A 12,930-nucleotide genomic window follows, 5' to 3' on the forward strand; every position below is an offset into this window, starting at 1 on the left:
GAACTCCCCAGTTGCACCCTGTACTCCCGAGATCCGGGCACTCAGTTCATAACACCCTTTCACACATTACGGCAGCAGAGTCACCCTTTTTACACATTAGGAAGGTAGTGTCCCCCTTTTTACACACTACAGCAGGTAGAGTCCCCTTTTTACACACTATGGCAGGCAGAGTCCCCCTTTTTACACATTACAGCAGCAGTCCCCTTTTTTACACATTAGGCAGGCAGAGTCCCCCTTTTTACACACTACGGCAGGCAGTCCCCCTTTTTACACACTATGGCAGGCAGAGTCGCCCTTTTTACACACTACGGCAGGCAGCGTCCCCCTTTTTACACACTACGGCAGGCAAAGTCCCCATTTTTACACACTATGGCAGACAGAGTCCCTTTTTTACACACTACAGCAGCAGAGACCCCCTTTTCACACATTACGGCATCAGAGTCCCCCTTTTTACAAAGAGAGAGAAGTAGAGTGCGTTATACTTACTGTACGTTTGGCTTCATCCTCGCCAGCTGATTCTGTCCTCCACTGTGGGTGGTCTGGGGGGTGGGGTGGCGGCTCTCCCAGAGGATGCTGTTGCGGGAGCAAATAGGGAGGCGAAGCCAGAGACAGAAGCTGCAGCGATGCCCGGCTACCTGAGTGAGAAGAGGTTGCCGGGGTGCTAATGAAGCTTACTTCAACTTCGGGTGGGTGGACGGACGGGTGGACGGAACCCACAGTGTGACACACTAGATGCAGCATGTGGGATGGAATTGCCATGCTGCCCTCAGCAGGTGCCGCCCCTAGGCACGTGCCTTATGTGCCTAGTGGGAAATCCAGCACTGGAGAGAAGGGATTAACAGTTGGAGAATGAACTGGGGAGAAGAGCAAGTTATGGGAGGATAGGAGAGTCGAAATCTGACAAGAAGGATGGTAGGCTTTGATTTAAAAGTGGGAATTACAGCAAATCCACCTTTGAAGCTAGCAAGACTGGCAAAAAGTCTAACTTAGCAAGGGGGTCAGTTCCAGAAAAGTGTGGCAAGGGAGACATTTTGGAGGCAAGCATGTTTCAGTAAACATAATGATTCTTTGAATCTAGCATTAAAGTCCTGTTTGTGCAATTTTGCTATTATACAGTTTACAAACTGGTATAATAAATATTAGTATTGTTATTATTATCTTTTCTTAACAGGGTACCACAAGGTGCCTGCTCCACTGTCCGGTGATCAGCTACAACAAATAGAAAGTCACAGGAGAAATCTGGACTCTGTTTGTATGGTTTAATGTTCAATAAAGAAATATCCTATATCAAAATAAAGGTCTTGTATGGCTGAATATTGGGTACAGTCCTTGGTCATTTTGTATGCTACAAATCAGGCATTGTATAAATTGTGAAGCTTAAATAGATCAAATAATTTGGGCTTCTGCTTTATATTCTGGGAATGGGATATTTGAATGAGGAATGATTTAGAGTTAGATTGAGAATACATGGGGAGAGCATGGTACAGGAAAACTCCAAGTAAGGTCATTCCTCCAGTAAAGAGATTGATTTGTTGAAAATATTCTGCATTGCCTTTCAGATATCAAATATTCTAGATAGATTGTCTACTACTTTCCCCCGAGGTGCTATATCCTATTGTTACCACTTACTGTCGTCCCCTAACCTGACAAATACGTTCCCTGTCCAAATGAAATGGGAAAGTGACCTCCTATTCTTAAACAGTGGGAATCCATCCATCTCTTTTTTTCCCCCTATCTCGGTGCACTAACCATACTGATATGCACGTTAAACTTTTAAATAGACTGTACTTAACACATTCTAAAGTGCATAAGATAAGACCTGCAACCTCTAAGCTTTGTTGGCGCCTCTGTCACCTTGATGGTACTATCCTTCATGTTTTCTGGGATTGCCAAATTTTGCACCCCTTTTCGACTGAGGTGCCAGACCCTTCCATGGCCCTCTTGTATTGGTAGCCCCTCACAGTTCCCAAATCTGATCTCTATGTACTTGGTCATATTTTAATATCTGCCAGAGCTACCATAAACCTGCATTGGAAATCTCCTTCTCCTCCTCTGTTTACTAAAGTTACTTCCAAACCAATTCCACTTTGAGATGGAGATGCCGGGAGATGCCACAGGTACCATATGGTACCTCTGGCATCTATATAAAGGTGCTCTCTCTGCAGACCCTGCTCTAAAAAGCTCACCCCCCCCCCCCCCCCACACCCCCTTCAACCTGAATGAATCGCCAGCTGTAGATCGTGACACCTGAAATGTAATGTTGAAAAAGAAAGGAAATATTCTCTAGAAAATTATGTCCCTGCTGCACATTTGGGGATAGACAGAGGCAGTGGTGATGGGCGTCTGGTGGAGGTGACTTTTTAAAATAACAAATTGCCCCTGGGGATCGGAGATCTCTTTATCAGTGGTGAAAGGGCTCTACAGTGAATTAGTATGGGCATGCTACTGTGCTTGGCACCGGCTGAAGAGTATCACACACGTGGGTATTGTTGGGTTGCTAAGTAGAGATATGGAGGATATCTGGATTAATGCATTAAAAATACTGTTAGGATCATTGTGTGGTTGGTAGGTGAATTGAGGGTGCTGGCATTAACCAGTGCCAGAGCTGTGCACCACATTGCCGGCCCTGCCCCCAAACCCATGACATAACCTGAGGGTATAAGGTTATCTGCAAAATATAGTGTAGAACTGCTTGTATGGGTCAACACATTTCAGGGTGTGTGCTCCTTCTGGACGCAGGCTGCCATACCAGACACCCTGCTAGCCAGAAGCAGCAGCCATAGGGCACCAACCTTAGGGCCTTGTGCCCTTAGCGACAGCACCACTTGCACACACCTCCCCTCATAATTTTTACATTCATTGGGATTTTTTTAAAATGGGCAGGATTTTAGAAAAAGTGACCGCAAAGAAGGATGGGGGGGGGGGGAGGGGGGCGGGGAGAGACATGGAACAGGAAAACTGTCAACAAGCCAAGAGAGGAAAGGGAAAGGTCGGGCCAGCTCTCAGTAGTAAATTGTAGATCAAGGCCCTCGGGGTCTAAGAGATTGGGCACATAGGGGGTAATTCCAAGTTGATCGCAGCAGGAAATTTTTTAGCAGTTGGGCAAAACCATGTGCACTGCAGGGGAGGCAGATTTAACATGTGCAGAGAGAGTTAGATTTGGGTGTGGTGTTTTCAATCTGCAATCTAAATTGCAGTGTAAAAATAAATCAGCCAGTATTTACCCTGCACAGAAACCATATAACCCACCCAAATCTAACCCTCTCTGCACATGTTACATCTGCCTTCCCTGCAGGGCACATGGTTTTGGCCAACTGCTAAAAAATTTCCTGCTGCGATCAACTTGGAATTACCCCCATAGTGCTGTCTTCTTGAGTTGGCGGAGGCGTGACAAACATGGGGATGGTGTTATGGTATAGCTTGAAAGTAAAGAAGTGTGAATGGTAGAAAGGACGGAGTAGTAAGGTAAACAAAAAAAGTGATAGGTGCATGGAGAAAACACATTTCTGTGTGAAAAATATTTATTTATTTATTATTAAGTTTCTTATATAGCGCTCCATACTCCGTTGCACTTTACAATTAGAGCAACAGTAATAGAACAAAACTAAAAACAGACAGACATAGAGGTAGGAAGGCCCTGGTCGCAAGCTTACAATCTATAGAAATAGGTGTACAACTGAAAAAATAATAACAGATAAATCTAATTATATAAAACAATCATATCTTGAGGTTCCTCCAGACTGTACAGGCCACAGGAATTAGTGAAGAGAGTCCCAAGAGATTTTCGTATGGTGAGGGCCTGTTATAAAGATCCTAATTCAAAAAGAAGCGGAGATAATTAATTTATTTATTTATTTATTAATTAGCAGTTTCTTATATAGCGCAGCATATTCCGTTGCGCTTTACAATTAGAACAACAGTTATAGAACAAAACTGGCCAAAGACAGACAGACATAGAGGTAGGAAGGCCCTGCTCACAAGCTTACAATCTATAGGGAAATAGGCATTGATAGTACACAAGGATAGATGCTACCTGTTGCATAATGGTTCACCAGATTGCTAGGTTCTTCTTAATGGGTTGTATGATATGATCACCCAGCAATGTTGGAAGACAAAATGTGAGGTTATGTGGACTGTACAGAGAGGATGTAACTGGATAGGGAAGCATTGAAGGTTATGTGGATGGGTCTGGAATTTGGTAGGCTTGTCTGAAGAGATGAGTTTTCAGCCTTATTGTGCGTGGGAGTGCATTCCACAGAGGGGGTGAAGCCCGGGTAAAGTCCTGTAATTTTGAGTGGGAACAGGAAATACATGTGGATGAGAGACGCAGATCTTGTGCAGAGCGGAGAGGTCTGGTAGGGAGATATTTTGAGATGAGTGAGGAGATGTATGATGGTGCAGTTTGGTTAATAGCCTTGTATGTAAGTAAAAGTATTTTATATTTAACACAATAGAATACCGGTAACCAATGGAGATAACTGAAAGAGTAACACAATAGTCACTGAACTGGTTTGTGGAGGAGTTTTTATGTCAGTGGGGCTACGCCTGGGGGAAAAGCAAAGCTTTATTGTGATGGTAACAGACAGGGCCGGCTCCAGGCACATTCCAACAGAGCGTCCGAACAGGGTGCCAGACTTAATGGGCACCGCTAGCTCGCGCCGCCATTTGGAACCTGCCCTGCCTGAAGCCAAGTCCTTGCACTGCAGCCCGCATGTCCATCCACCGGCCCGCCTCCCACAAGCGCCTACGTAAGCGGCGCTGGCCCGTGAGCCAATCAGAGTTCGCGGACCGCCAGCTGAGGCTCCTGATTGGGGTGTGTGCATATGTATCTGAGACTGGGGGCATATCTGGCACTGTGGGGCATGTGTATATGGCACTGGGGCCATATCTGGCACTGTGGAGCATGTGTATCTGGCACTGGGGGCATATCTGGCACTGTCGAGCATGTGTATCTGGCACTGGGGGCATATCTGGCACTGTGGGGCATATATGTATCTGGCACTGGGGGCATATATGTGTCTGGCACTGGGGACATACTGGCACTGTGGGGACATGTGTATCTGGCACTGTGGGGACATATATGTATCTCACACTGGGGGCATATATGTATCTGGCACTGAGGGCATATATGTATCTGGCACTGAGGGCATATATGTATCTGGCACTGAGGGCATATATGTATCTGGCACTGTGGGGGCATATATGTATCTGGCACTGTGGGGCATATATGTATCTGGCACTGGGGGCATATATGTATCTGGCACTGGGGACATATCTGGCACTGTGGGGACATGTGTATCTGGCACTGTGGGGACATATATGTATCTCGCACTGGGGGCATATATGTATCTGGCACTGAGGGCATATATGTATCTGGCACTGAGGGCATATATGTATCTGGCACTGTGGGGGCATATATGTATCTGGCACTGTGGGGGCATATATGTATCTGGCACTGCTGAGGGGCATATCATGTGTATCTGGCACTGCTGCGGGGCATATCATGTGTACCTGGCACTGCTGTGGGACATATCATGTGTACCTGGCACTGCTGCGGGACATATCATGTGTAACTGGCACTGCTGGGGGCATATCATGTGTAGCTGGCACTGCTGCGGGGCATATCATGTGTAGCTGGAACTGCTGCGGGGCATATTATTTGTAGCTGGCACTGCTGCGGGGTATATCATGTGCAGCTGGCACCGCTGTGGCGCATATCATGTGTAGCTGGCACTGCTGCGGGGCATATCATGTGTAGCTGGCACCGCTGCGGGGCATATCATGTGTAGCTGGCACCGCTGTGGGGCATATCATGTGTAGCTGGCACTGCTGGGGGCATATCATGTGTAGCTGGCACTGTTGCGGGGCATATCATGTGTAGCTGGCACTGCTGGGGGCATATCATGTATAGCTGGCATAGCTACAGTGCATATCATGTGTAGCTGGCGCTGCTGCGGGGCATATCATGTGTAGCTGGCACTGCTGTGGGGCATATCATGTGTAGATGGCACTGCTGGGGGCATATCATGTGTAGCTGGCACTGCTGTGGGGCATATCAGGTGTAGCTGGCACTGCTGGGGGCATATCAGGTGAAGCTGGCACTGCAGGGGGGAATATCATGTCTATCTGGCACTGCTGGGGACATATCATGTCTATTTGGCACTGCTGGGGGGCTTATCATGTCTATTTGGCACTGCTGGGGGCATATATCTATCTTGCACTGCTGGGGGGCATGTCATGTCTATCTGGTACTGCACTACTGGGGTCATTATGTGTATCTGGCACTACTGGGGGGCATATCATGTGTATCTGGCACTGCACTACTGGGGTCATTATGTGTATCTGGCACTATACTGGAGACATGGGTGGTCATTCCGAGTTGTTCGCTCGCTGCCGATTTTCGCAGTGCAGCAATCAAGTGAAAAAACTGCAAAAATGCGCATGCGCATGGTACGCAGCGCGCATGCGCTAAGTACTTTCACACAAAACTTTGTAGATTTACACAAGCTCGAGCGACATTTTTTAATCGCTCGAGTGATCGTAGTGTGATTGACAGGAAGTGGGTGTTTCTGGGCGGAAACTGGCCGTTTTCCGGGAGTGTGCTAAAAAACGCAGGCGTGCCAGGTAAAAACGCAGGAGTGGCTGGAGACACGGGGGAGTGGCTGGCCGAACGCAGGGCCTGTTTGTGACGTCAAACCAGGAACTTAACGGACTGAGGTGATCGCAGTCTAGGAGTAGGTCTGGAGCTACTCAGAAACTGCAAGGAATTATTTAGTAGCAGTTCTGCTAATCTTTCGTTCGCTATTCTGCTAAATTAGGGGGTAATTCCAAGTTGATCGCAGCAGGAAATTTTTTAGCAGTTGGGCAAAACCATGTGCACTGCAGGAGGGGCAGATATAACATGTGCAGAGAGAGTTAGATTTGGGTGGGGTGTGTTCAAACTGAAATCTAAATTGCAGTATAAAAATAAAGCAGCCAGTATTTACCCTGCACAGAAACAAAATAACCCACCCAAATCTAACTCTCTCTGCAAATGTTATATCTGCCCCCCCCTGCAGTGCACATGGTTTTGCCCAATTGCTAACAAAATTGCTGCTGCGATCAACTCAGAATTACCCCCTTAAGCTACATTCCCAGAGGGCGGCGTCCTAGCGTTTGCAATGCTGCTAAAAGCAGCTAGTGAGCGAACAACTCGGAATGAGGGCCATTATGTGTAAGGAACACTACTGTGGGCGTTATGTGTAAGCCTGCTAATTGTGTGTGTAGAGGGGGTGTGAAAATATATTTATTTATAGTTTGACAATATGAAGTTGCGAGGCCATGCCCACTTTTCCAGGAGCGTGTGCCGGGGGGAGGGAGGGAGGGGGTCGCTTTGACATTTTCTCGCTCAGGGTGCTAGTAGGCCTGGAGCCGGCCCTGGTAATAGATAAAGTCTGCACCCCTACTCTAAACAGAGGTACTGTCATACATTTTGCTGCCACTGAGTGGTGTGGAGAATCCAACATTCCCTTGAGGGTAACAAGGGTAACTCTTGGGTGCAGGTTGCCTAGATGAATTTATATTGGTACCAATGTTCCTGATATTTGTCTTTCTATGGTAAAATCAATAGTAGTGAAAGTGAATGGTTTGACAAAGGTACATATTTTACAAAAATATTCATTTCAAAATGAAGGTACAGTATTATAATCAGGTAACATCCATAGCCTTATGTCAGTTTCAGTTCCCAAAGTACGCGCTTCATGCGTTGCTGCCCGCTTCTTCAGATACGGAAACGCGCTGATGCTGTTGTGTGTCCGAATAAGGGAACCAGCAGTTTGTTGCAGCGAAACACCAAGAGTCCTCTATCCTTGCAGGGCTTAGTGCATCCAATGGTAGTGATGGTAGTGGGATTGTTGCATCTAAAGATGGACAAAGTGGAGCCTCAGGGAATGAGCTTTTACTACCATTAGCATAAAGTCATAGACGCGACTGAAACTAGCCAACAATTGTGTTTGTCCTGGAGATTTTTATGTTTTTTATTATTATTATTATTATTATTATTATTATTATTTTCTGTCATTCCATTTAATATAGAACAAAATATAATTACACTTCACATAAACGCTAACATTTCAGTATATTTTTGCTCGTAGTATATTGTGTGATTATTAAAAATCAATATATTTATCACATACCGATTTTCCACGTATGTAAACATTGGCATCCGTTTGGATGGTCGACCATGTTATGGTCGATAGTTATTAGTTTGACCACTATTGGTCGACATTGACATGGTCGACATGGACACATGGTCGACACATGACAGGTCGACATATAAAAAGGTTGACATGGCTTTTTTTTTTAAATTAGATTTTTACCATCCACGTGGACTACGATTGGGAATACGATGTACACTAATTGGGGTTCCTGGTCATGTTACGGGAAAAATGACACGAAAAACAGTTCAAAAATCCATGTCGACCTTTTCATGCGTTGACCTGTTACGTGTCGACCATTTTCACGTGTTGACAATTTCTCCATGTCGACCATGTCAGTGTCAACCAGTAGTGGTCGACCTAATGACTGTCGACCTTAACATGGTTGACCATTCATACCGGAACCGTAAACATTGAACATATCTGGAAGTTGTTGAAGTGGATGCAAAAAACGCGTATTTTATAAACATATTTCATATGGCCACCATCGCCGGATGAAATAATTTATACATCTTCACAGTTAATCAGGAAGACAAACAGGCCAACATTGATTAATACACGTGGATTCTACAGGTTTCAGTAATTTGTATCAGAGCCCTTTGACTGGGGACAGTAATGTAACGTGAGTCACATTCATATGTGACATTCAGTTTCTTGATTGTGTGTCGATCGTAAGTGTGTAGCATAATAGAAGTGCATAGTATAACAATTGTATAGTAAAATAATTAGGAGAGCAGGTTTAAATAAATATATAAGTTCCCATTATGTTGTAACATGAGTCATGCATATAAACAATATAATGTTACTACTAAGAGTGTACATTGTTTTCTGCTTCTAAGCATTAATTATAACTACCTAGCTCATATATTATTGTCATCTTTTTAAAATGTTGAATTTAAGCTTAATTTTTGTGTGTGGTGCAGTTAAACTTCTAAAATTAACATGAAATGTAGGGTGGGATGTAATGCCGCCCGAGTTCTGCGGCCGTGCGGGATGCCGGCCAAACTCTGCCTTTTTTTTATAGGGGCAATCACTAACAAGGCAAAACCATGCCTTGTAAGTGATTGGCCCTGTAAAAAAATGTCCCAGTTGGGGCAGCATCTTGCACTGCCGCCAAACTCGGGCGGCATTACATCCTGCCCGTAAAGTGAGTCACATGAAATGACCCTTAGAACTATTATTATATTTAATTTTATTAAATATTTTTTGGTTTTACATTGAATAATTATTATTAATTACCAATATTTAAACTGCACAGCATGATTACAACTAGTTTTTCTTTGAATTTTTTAAATCTGATTTTTTTGCTCTGCACTTTCTTTCTGTTCTGTCTTTGGGTGTACAGTCACTTTTTCTAGTATTCACACAAGGGGCTTTTGAACTGCTTTTCCTGCAAAACCCATGTTTAACTGAGGGGACGTGGAGCTTCTATACAAGCCTTTTCTCCAAGCAGCTCCTCCCGACAAAGGGGGTAATTCAGACCTGATCGCAGCAGCAAATTTGTTAGCAGTTGGGCAAAACCATGTGCACTGCAGGGGGAAGATATAACATTTGCAGAGAGAGTTTTTGAGGTGTGTACACAGGGTGAGATAAATCCGTAAGATTTTGACTATATAGTCAAAATCTTATGAAAAGTTAGTGCATATCTCAAGGTGTTAGGCAGCTTGCGATACAGATTCGATCTCGATGCTTGCTCCCGTGGGGTTGGTATCGTAAGGCTAGATAGACTGTGCAGGCAAGCCAATCTTGACTAACTAGTCTACAATCTAGTACAAAGTATAATCAAAATCGTACATAGACAAAATCTCAAGCAGATAGTCAAAATCTGTCCTATCTGTGCTATCTGGGCTCTGGGGGAGTTCAAGGGAAATCGCTTAATCAAAATCGAACATAGCAGGTATCTCACCGTGTGTACACACCTTTAGATTTGGTGGGTTATTTTGTTTCTGTGCAGAGTAAATACTGGCTTCTTTATTTCTACACTTCAATTTAGATTTCAGTTTGAACACAGCCAATCTAAATCTCTCTGCAGATGTTCAAATTTAAATTTAAATTGCAGTGTAAAAATAAAGCAACCAGTATTTACCCTGCGCAGAAACAATATAACCCACCCAAATCTAACTCTCTCTGCACATGTTATATCTGCCCCCCCTGCAGTGCACATGGTTTTGCCCAACTGCTATCAAATTTGCTGCTGCGATCAACTCTGAATTACCCTGAAAGTAACACATAAAACACACTGCACAGAAACCATTTCCTCTCTGTGACCTGCTGTGTTTAATGCACAGCTACAGCTACGATCACTTACACTGACATGCGGGGATCACACCCAGCACAGGGCTAGTCTGTCCAGCATACCAGGCCGGCCCCCCTCCCCACACAAGTACAAAAGCATCGCACAGCGGCGATGCTTTTGTACCAGAAGAGTGACTCCCGGCCAGCGCAGCTCCTGCGGCTGGCTGGGAGTTACTCGTCGCTGCCCGGGTCGCAGCGGCTGCGTGTGACGTTACGCAGCCGCTGCGGCTTGCCCCCTGCACGGTGCGGCCACACCTGCGTTGGCCGGACCGCGTCCAGAAAACGGTGGCCAAACGCCATCATGCTTCCCCCTCCCGCCCTGCGACCGCCTCTGCCTGTCAATCAGGCAGAGGCGATCACTAGGCAACGACAGCCGTCGGCTGTCAGCCATGCGCCGGCACATCAGTTCTGACCTGCTCGCTGGGCTGCGAAGATCTGCAGCGAGCGATCAGGTCAGAATGACCCCCATAGAGCGTGACATCATATTTCAAAGGTTGATATTTTGAATGGTTAAATGAAAGCAGAACCACTGGGTAACTAGAACGTATACTTCATCAAAATGCACTCGAGACGTTTCCTCGTCTCTAATATTTATGTTAAAATGATAGTTTTGCATAGGGGCGCTTACAGTACTGCTTCTATTACCTTTTAGTCCTCCCTAGAGCTACTATGGTATTATAAAAGTAAGTCATTTGTAAACAGAGTTCTGAAATAAAATCATTGTGCTTTGGGGGTGCATGTGCATAAAATTTACCTATAACATTTTCCCAAGTCTAATTACACGCTATAAAATATGTATTAAACTAAATGATTGTTGTAATTAGCAAGTCTCTTTAGGCAAGTGCTCAGCACACATCTGTGAATATCCATATTGTGTAGACGAATGAGATGCGCTTGAGGCAGAAATGTATTCTTACAAGGATCAATTTGTTGTTTATTTCAAAATTGGATCATTTATAGTTATTGTACGGAGGACTAACATCCTATATAATTAAAGGCTAACGTTGCTCCTCACCTCTATGGGGGAATTCAAGTGTTTTACACACCGGCTGCCACTAGATGGCACCTGACGGAGCAATTCAAGTATTGCTCCGTTCGATCGTGCACAGCTGCCGCCACTGACATTACTGTTATGTTGTCCCGTCATTTTGACGAGCTGGTAACTAGTATAGTATATGATCAGAACTTAATAATTGCTTCCTCCTTAAAGGAACAATGAGTATTACTTTGTTTATGGGTCAACGCTGCAGATTTTCACAGACTAGTCCCAATATTTAGGTTATGAAATGAGTGGAATTCAGTAATGTAGGGATGTGAGATTACTAAATATGAACAAAGTTTTGATGCAATCAGACATACAGATCAAGTGTCCCAACCTTTAGCCTTGGAGTTTTAGTGGAGATGTATCAAACCATAGAGAGAGGTAAAGTGGAGAAGTTGCCAATAGTAACCAGTCAGCCTCTGTCATTTATCTAGCACAGTCTATGCAATCTGATTGGTTGCTATGGGCAACATCTCACAGGTTTGATACATCTACCCCTTTTGAGAAACCTGTCTGTATGTTTCTTCTGATATTCAGTCCCTATTTCTGTAATGTAAGTGAAGACAAAATTACATTAATAAAGTCTTAAAATTGAACTTCTCCTGGTCACAATGATAAATCTCCAAGCCCAGATAGTTCAGTTAGGGAAGGTAATTTACTTTGCAGGTGATGGCCCATGTGGATTGAATTTAAGTACCAGTCACATGATCAGTCACAAGAGCTCTCCTCCAATTGATCAGAACATCTTGTACAGGATTGGAGAGTAAAGGGCCCCATACACTAGAGCGATTATGCCCGATTTCGGCCCAATTCGGGCATTCTGCCCGATATATTTGGTGAAATCGGGCATTTTGGCTGTGTATCCGATACGATAGGATGCGCGGCCCTGTGAGCATCAGATCCTCCAGATTGAATGCGCTGCACATTCAATCTGGTCCGACCCCGCAGGCGTGGCTGGGATTGGCCAGGATCACCCAAGATACATTGTATGCAAAAGGACAGCATACGATGTATCTTGGCCGATCCTGCCCTCCGGGAGGCTGCCGGGGTGATCGCCTGCGACATGTCAGATGGACATGTCACAGTAGTGTATGGGGCCCTTTAGAGTGAGTTGACCCATTTGCAGCCTCCGTGCAGGCCGCCTCCCCTCTGGTAGTGCAGTAGACTTTGGCTTTGAGCCTGAGGGCCTAATTCAGACTCGAAGGCATATGGCTACCCGCCATGTTTAGGGTTGCAGCGGCTGCGTGTGATGTCACACAGTGGCCACGGTCTGCCCCGCAAATACTCCAAACACGCCTAGGTTGTCCGGACCGCAACCCCACAATGCCACCGCAATGCCCCCTCACGCCCCGCGACCGCCTCTGCCTGTCAATCAGGCAGAGGCGATCGCACAAGTAA

The sequence above is a fragment of the Pseudophryne corroboree genome, chromosome 4 (assembly GCF_028390025.1).
Source record: "Pseudophryne corroboree isolate aPseCor3 chromosome 4, aPseCor3.hap2, whole genome shotgun sequence".
Lineage (NCBI taxonomy): Eukaryota > Metazoa > Chordata > Amphibia > Anura > Myobatrachidae > Pseudophryne > Pseudophryne corroboree.